We start from the raw sequence: 6859 nt of genomic DNA, 5'->3' as shown, positions 1-6859 counted from the left end.
CTTAAAATGATTTGCCATTTTGGGGATTACAAGTTGTTCCTTAAAAAATACAAAAAGGAGATTCTATTAATTACCTAGGATATAAGATAGGTTTACAAAAAATTATCCAGGCAGTGGTGGTACATACCTTTAATCCCAGCACTTGGGAGGCAGAGGTAGGCATGGGTCTCTGTGAGTTCAAGACCAGGGGTTCTATAAGAGCTAGTTCTGAGACTGACAATAAAATTTTGCTTTGGGAGGCTGGCGAGATGGCTCAGTGGTTAAGAGCACTGTCTGTTCTTCCTGAGGTCCTGAGTTCAATTCCCAGCAACCACATGGTGGCTCACAACCATCTGTAATGAGATCTGGCGCCCTCTTCTGGCCTGCAGGCATACATGGAGGCAGAATGTTGTATACATAACAAACAAATAGATAGATAGATAAAAATAAATCTTTTTAAAAAATTTGCTTTGAATCTGACCAAAGTTACGCATAGAATTTTGGATGACTGAGGACAGAGAGGCTAGAAGTCGTAAGTAGGGCAGGACGAGGCTTAGAGTGGGTCCTGGCCCTTTTGGATGGAGGAACGAGAGAGGAGGTCATTGGTTCCTTCTCTGCCACTTATCATTCAGGTTCTCATCCCATTTCTGACTCCCAGGTTTTTATTGTTAAGAAATAATCAAACACATGGACAAGACAGTAAACTGTGACTGGTAGGTACATTAAAGAACTCACCCGCTGCCTTGCTGGTGGTGGAAAGGTGCCTCAGGTGGCAGAGGCAAGCTGCTGCCATAGCAGGAACTAACAACCATCACCCGACTAATTACAGACTTAATTCATTTCTATATATTCAACTTATTGATTTATTTGTCTTGCTTTTTTTTTTCCAAGACAGGGTTTCTCTCTGTAGTTTAGGAGCCTGTTCTGGTACTTGCTCTGTAGCCCAGGTTGGTCTCAAACTCACAGAAATTTGCCTGCCTCTGCCACCCAAGTCCTGGGATTAAAGTTTTGTGCCACCGCTGCTCAGCTTGATTTGCCTTTTTGAGATGGGCCCTCACTCTATAGAACCCGGGCTGGCCTCCAACTTATAACAATTTTCCTGCCTGTCTCTTTAGTATTGATATTACATGCAAGAGACACTATGCCCAACTCATAATTATTACAATCATCTGTGTGTGCATGAATTGTAGAGGTCAGAGGGCAATTTGGATGAGTTAGTTCTCACCTTTCACCACGTGAGTACCAGAGACTGAACTCAGATTGTTAGGCTTGGCAGCAAGTGCCTTTACCCGCTGGGCCAGTTTACTAGCCCATAATCTGAGAAATTAAAATTTCTCAAATTGCACCATATCTACAGAACAAAGATGTTGGCTGGAGTAACCAATTCATTTTGCTGGAATTTTTTTGTTTTAAAAACTTAAAATTTTTGCAGAGAAACCCTGTCTCGAAAAAAAAAAAATTAAAATTTTAAGACAGGCAGTGGTTGCGCAGGTCTTTAATTCCAGCACTTGAGAGGCAGAGAAAAGTGGATCTCTGTGAGTTAGAGGCCAGCCTAGTCTACAGAGTTTGTTCCAGGACAGCCTGAGCTATCCAGAGAAACCCTGTCTTGAAACAAAACAAAACAAGAAAGCCCTGAAAGTTTATCATTAAAAGCAGAAAATAAAAATAAAAACTGAAAGTTTGGCCAGGCTTGGTGGTGTGTGCCTTTAATACCAGCACTCTGGAGGCAGAGGGAGAAGGATCTTTGTGAGTTCAAGATTATCCTAGTCTACATAGTTCCAGGACAGGCAGAGCTTCATAGAGAAACCCTCAAGGAAGATAAACCTGAAAGTCCAGACTACCACCAACTGTACATTCCCAAACTCCCAACCTCCAAGTTGTGAATATATGGGGACTGCTGGTCACACTGGGTGTCACTGAGCCTACTCACTGTCTCTGGCTACCCATCACAGGCTCTGCTGCTTTACTGCCCAGCAAAGAAGACTGACCTGTTCAGCTGCCAGGAAAAAAATGGAAGACTAGGGATGGCCTTGTTGGCACTTTTACTGTTTTTGTTTGTGTTGTAGAATATTATGTGCTACACTTGTTTATGCTGTGGAACATTTAATGATGCAAAGATGTGTTGCATTCTTTTTTATATGCTTTTATTGAGTTCTACATTTTTCTCTGCTCCCCTTCCCACTTCAATCCTCTCCCAAGGTCCCCATGCTCCCAATTTACTCAGGAGATCTTGTCTTTTTCTACTTTCTACTTCCCATGTAGATTAGATCTATGTAAGTCTCTCTTAGTGTCCTCAATATTGTCTAAGTTCTCTGGGATTGTGGTTTGTAGGCTGGCTTTCTTTGATTTATTTATTTTTGCTTTTTTCTATCTTTGCTTTCCTTTGTTTATGTTTGACTGATTTTAGCTTGAAGTCTATCTTGTTAGATATTAGGATAGCTACACCCACTTGTCTCTCAGGTTAATTTGATTGGTGTATTTTTCCCCAATCCTTTACTCTGAGACGATGTCTGTCTTTGACGTTGAGATGTGTTTCTTGTATGCAGAAGAAGGATGGATTCTGTTTTCATATCTAATCTGTTAGCCTGTGCTTTTTTATAGGTGAGTTGCTGATTTTAGCTTGAAGTCTATCTTGTTAAATATTAGGATAGCTACATCCACCTGTTTCTCAGGTTAATTTGATTGGTGTATTTTTCCCCAATCCTTTACTCTGAGACAATGTCTGTCTTTGACGTTGAGATGTGTTTCTTGTATGCAGAAGAAGGATGGATTCTGTTTTCATATCTAATCTGTTAGCCTGTGCTTTTTTATAGGTGAGTTGCATTCTTTTATGTTACATTTGTTTAACTCTGTAAAGCTGTGTTACTTTGCCTATCTAAAACACCTGATTGTTCTAATAAAGAGCTGAACAGCCAATAGCAAGGCAGTAGAAGGATAGGCAGGGCTGACATGCAGAGAGAAATAAATAGAGAAAAAGAGGGATTAGGAAGCAAGAGAGAAAAAGGAGAGAAAAAAGAAGGGGACAGCCACCTAGCTACACAGCCAGACACGGAACAAGAAGGAAAGAAAAGGTATACAGAAATAAGAAAGATAAAAGCCTAGAGACAAAAGGTAGGTGGCATAATTTAAAGTTAAGAAAAGCTGGCTAAAAAACAAGTCAAGCTAAGGCTGGGCACTTACAAGAAAAAAACTACGTGTGTGTATGTGTGTTGATTTGGGAACTGGGTGGCAGACCCCCAAAAGAGCAAGGAGCCAAAGGAGTAGAAAAACAATCCCTGACTGGCCCTGGTTGTCCTGGAACTCGCTCTGTAGACCAGGCTGGTCTCCAACTCACAGAGATCCACCCACCTGCCTCTGCCTCCCTAGGGCTGTGTACACCATGCCCAGCTCACTTTTACTTTCTATTACACGGTGAAATCAAAACTAGGTCTGTTCTTTCTAACAGACCCAGCAAGCAGGACCTTCATCAGCCCCAATGCAATTGTGGTCCCTCCAGTATCAGGGAAGGGGAGGGGAGGGACCTTACTTGCCAGACTAAGGCTGGTAACCTGGACCCTAGGGTCTGTTCCCACACTGAAAGACATCTCTGACAACACTCTCTATGTTCTTCTTGCTTTGAGAGCTGAACTGTAAATGCTCCAAGATGAAAGATGCTGCAAACTCGACAGTGGTGCTGGAAATCCTAGAGTGGAGGGTGTGTCTCAGGGTGGACACTTGCCCAGCACACTCAAGGCTGAGTAAAAAACCCTATCCTTACAATGAAAGTCTTGGCTGTTTGTCTAGAAGCCCTGAGGAAGCACTCTGGGAGGACTTGATGGGTCCTGCTGCACTGAATCATGCTCCTGGCAAATATGAGCCACGCTGTCAGTAAGACAGTAACTATTGTTCCATGCTCAGCCTCAAGACCACGATACTGCTTTGGGTTGGAATTCAGTCATCATCAGTGACTTCAACTTTCTCCATCTGTATGCCCAACACTCCAAAGCCACCTGTTCTTTCCTATTCAAATATCAAGTTTTAGTCTAACAGATTTAAATGCCATACATCTATAAACCTGACGACCAGGAGGGAGAAAAAAAAAACAATTATTGCCTTAACAACAGGCTGTGGATTCAGCAAAGCTTGCTTTATGTTCAGTTAAATACACCTTAGCTTTTGTTGAAAGTTAGATATGATGACATTCCTCTAATGGTAAAATGGTGCAGTTCCCTGAGAGGCGGCAGTGGGCCATGAGAAGCAGCCAGGCCCCACCATCTGAGGCCTCTGTGGGTCCCAGGCAGTGGGAGGTGATGAGTGAGAGACCTCAGCAAGGCAGTCTGTCCCACGATGATCTGCGGTGGGTGAGAGCTGGATAGACCTCATGCAGAGAGAGGGTTTGGGTATAGTTCATTCAGTGGGTTATGGAAGGAAAGGGAAAGGGGAGAAGGAGAAAGAGGAGAGAGAGGCAGAGAGAAACAAAGAGGGGGGAGAGAGGCCTCAGCCACCTCCAGGAGAGATGGGGGCAGAGAGAATATTGGCTGGAAGTGGAAGGGGGAGTGGGCATAGCTTGTGTCTTAAAGAGACAGTAGGTCAGAACAATTCCCAGGGTTTTTTCATGTGTGTGTGTGTATGTATGTATGTTTGCCCCTACCCATTTAGAGAGGGTCTCTACATAGCCCTAGCTCTAGTCCTGAAACTTACTATATACACCAGGCTAGCCTTGAACTCAAGAGAGCTCTGCCTGCCTTTGTTTGCCAAGTACTGGTATCAAAGGAGTGTGCCACCACACCAGGTTGCAAGTGCTTTTTTGAGATTTACAACTTCAGCTTCTGGCAATTACATGATTGTGTGTTCGTTACATTTTTGTTCTATCATTCTGCTTTCTTGTAAACAGAATGAGATATTTTTAATTTTAGGTATAAATCTGTAGATCTAGATGCCTCCCAATTCTTACTGCATGAGATAGGACTCGAAATGTAGGAAGTAGCACATGACACTGAGGCCAGTCTGTCTACATAGTAAGTTCTAGGACAGACAGGACTACATAGATCCTGTCTTAAATACAGACACACACCAATTGTAGAGTGCTAATACACAAAAGTGGTGTCTTAGGTTTCCTATTGCTGTGAAGAGACACCATGACAATACAACTCTTATAAGGGAAGCATTTAACTGTGGTGGCTTATAGTTCAGACGTTCAGTCCATCATCAGCATGGTGAGGAACATGGCTGTAGGGTAAACGGGCCATCCTGAGGATGAAGATCAAGACTGTCCCATGAACCTCGATGCCCCAATTCAGCAGGAAGTAGTCTAACAAAAATGTTGCCCCTTTCCAACCTCCACTGGTGGTTCATTAACAAACAAAAAAGGGGGGAATGTAGGGAAAAGGGATAGCCAAGGAAACCCACTCTGGCCCTGAAACCAGACCTAGTGAAAGAATCACACCCTTTAGCCCTGAACCCAGAGCATAAGAAACATACCCTGACTCTGAAATCAGTGCCAAAGAAACACACTTTGGCCCTGGAATCAGAACCAGCGAAAGAAATATGCCATGGTCCCAAAACTAGAGCCAAAAAACTAAAGAAAAAAAAAAAGGCCAGTGAAAGAAATATAGTTTGACCCTGAAACCAGAGCCAACTCTGCCCCCTAACCAACTGAACATGAAACCAACCAATCATTGAGCAGAAAGTCTTCCTGGGAAAACTCCATTCCTAAGAAGCCCTAAATAACCCCCTCTGCCAGTTCAGTAGCTGGCTATCCTTTCCCACCCTGGCAGAGGCAGCCACTCTCCTAGACTGCTACTTCCCAAATAAATCTTTCTTAAAAGTTTTGGGAAAAGATCTTCTTTTGCCATCCTGGAGAAGGACCTTTGCTGAGACATTCCCTTAGGGAGCTGAGCAGAAAAAACAGAAGAAACAGTTACATCTGCTAGGAGACTCCCTTGGGAGTTAAGCAGAAAAGGTAATTTTTAATTTTTCACCAGAGCCTGAGGAGATTGCTACATTTCTGCAGGGGCTTCCCCTTTAGCAGAATGAAACAGAAATGACATCTTGGGCTGGAGCAGATCAGAAGAAACGGGTAGCTTCCATTAGTGGAATGGAGTGGAGCTCAGCTCTAATAGCTTTCTCTAGGAGAGGAGCAGGATTGCTGCATCCTGCGGGGAGACCATCCCCCACTGTACCCCAGCTTCAGGTGTAGCCTCACTTCCTGACAAGCCAGGATACCTTATCTAGCCTCCAGAGCTGTTCTATTGCGGCTCCAGGTATAGCCTGACTCCCAGAAAGCCAGGATACCTTTCCTTCCAGAGCTGTAACACTTGCTTACAATGGTGACATGCAGGTGTGCAGACTGATGTCTGCAAGAGAAGCTGAGGGTCCTCCATCTTACAGGCAACAGGAAGTCCACTGACACTCTGAGGAAAGCTTGAGCAAGAGACCTAAAAGCCCACTTCCACAGTGCCATACTTCTTCCAACAAGACTATACTTCCTAATAGTGCCACTCCCTTTGGAGACCATTTTCTTTCAAACCACCACAAGTGGGATGGGGACAGAAGGTTCCTTGTTCTTGTAGAGGACTTCGGTTTGGTTCCCAGCAGTTTACAACTGACTTCAACTAAATTTCCAGAGATGCAGACAATCCTCAAACACCTGGTGGACACACGCACAGGCATACACACATATACAAGAATAAAAACATTTTCAAGAGAGGGTTTAAAAGGCTATAGAATTATTAAGAAAACAGAATCCCTCAATATGACCAAAATTCCCCCTTTAACATTTTTTAACATTTTCTTCATACAACATATTTGATCATGTTTTTCCCCTTCAACTCCTCATAAATCCAACTCGGGTCTCCCCATAAATCCCTTTTGAAGGGCTTGAATATGACACCAGTGTTCC

This window comes from Arvicola amphibius, chromosome 6, assembly GCF_903992535.2.
Source record: "Arvicola amphibius chromosome 6, mArvAmp1.2, whole genome shotgun sequence".
NCBI classification, from domain to species: Eukaryota; Metazoa; Chordata; class Mammalia; order Rodentia; family Cricetidae; genus Arvicola; species Arvicola amphibius.
The sequence above is the reverse complement of the archived record's forward strand: the minus strand, read 5'-3'. Positions refer to the sequence as shown.